Below are 1,560 nucleotides of genomic sequence, written 5' to 3'. Positions count from 1 at the left end.
TTTAACACGATATACATCCCCAAATAACTGATTATTCAGAGAATTCAAACCTTTCATTCCATTTACTAAATAGTTTTCATGTAGTCAAAACAGTCAAGCAGATTTTTATAGAGACATGATGTTTAATGTACACATATTAATTAATTTCATTCCAAATCATTGAGGCTTAATTTAAATAAGGGATAACAGCAATTACAGGCTTCACAAAATAAGAAGTTTGAACTGGATGGAGAATTTTTGGTTTTTTTTAAATTATTAAACAAGATTATTTAAGTTATTAAGCAAAATAGACATGTAAGGACACAGTACTCCCTCTCTATGAACTTTGGAAATTTTTAAATTGAAAAGATCTTGAGAGATCACTGACTAAAAAACAGAAATATTATTGTGCCTAAGATGCAAAGATGTTAAGACAAGAGAAAACATAAATCATTTGTGCTATTTAAATTTAGCTACCTTTTTTCCCCCTGAAATTTGCTCTATCTGTGACTGATAGGATGAAAGTGTGAGCCTGTTGGTCTGGTGGCTACATGATCCTGTACAAAATGCACATGGCAAGATAAACTATTCCCCATATGTCCTGATTTGGGTTACTCTTGTGCTCTCTGCAAAGAAGGATTATCTCATCCAACTCTGCGGTCAGTGGCAAAACTATTTGTTGAACTATCCCAAAACACAGAGTCTGTCTTATTGATGAACTGACAACCCAAGAGGCCAAACGGTTTTGTATGTGTGTGTTTTTTCTTAGGGGAAATAAAATTAATGCTGGAATTCAGGTGAGCCCATTATGGAAACTGAAATCTAAATATGTTACTATTAATACTCATAGAATGAATGATTTCAACTCTGGAGTGGAGGAATAATGAAATACAAGGGAAATGGTATTCTGGGACCCAAGCACACAGCTAGAAATGGACTTCTCACAAATGACTTTTATGAGATCAGAGCTTTGCGTTGGTATTTAAGTAGAAACAAAATCTTGGTTATATGCTCCTTTTTTTAAAAGTCAACTCAGCTCTGCAGCATGGTTGTTTGGCATTAAATCTGCACAATCACCATTAACCAAAGCTGCCTCCAGCCTTCAAAACATTCAAAACACTAAGTCATTTGGCATTATTTATCAAGGTGTTGGCATTTTAGAAAAGTTTGAGGAATGTTATCATGAGATTCAGAGTGAGAAGCATATGTGTCATCCACACTTTTTACCCGTCTTAGAAACTCCTCCCAGAATCTTTAAGGAGTAGAAACAGAAGGAAGAAGTGGCAGTGGATGGAGAAATGAAGTGATTCTTTTTACTCATGGTTTGGGGTCTGTGATAAGGGATAGAAAACCACAGATGATGAAGGTGTAGATCTTTTTCTCTGTCTTATCTCCCTCAAACTCCTTGTCAAGTTTTGAATTTGAAGGGCAAGTGTCAATCATTCTCCCTGAAATGTTGCCATCCATACCTCCATCCATAAACTCAGAAGATCATGGACTTACCACAATCCCTGCATCATCCTGAGAACTGTGATATCTTAGCGGCTACATATTCTAGGACACTTGTGTATCTGTTCACTT

Source organism: Carlito syrichta, unplaced genomic scaffold (genome assembly GCF_000164805.1).
Source record: "Carlito syrichta isolate Samal-C Ts95f unplaced genomic scaffold, Tarsius_syrichta-2.0.1 Scaffold241655, whole genome shotgun sequence".
In the NCBI taxonomy this organism is placed as follows: Eukaryota; Metazoa; Chordata; class Mammalia; order Primates; family Tarsiidae; genus Carlito; species Carlito syrichta.
The sequence above is the reverse complement of the archived record's forward strand: the minus strand, read 5'-3'. Positions refer to the sequence as shown.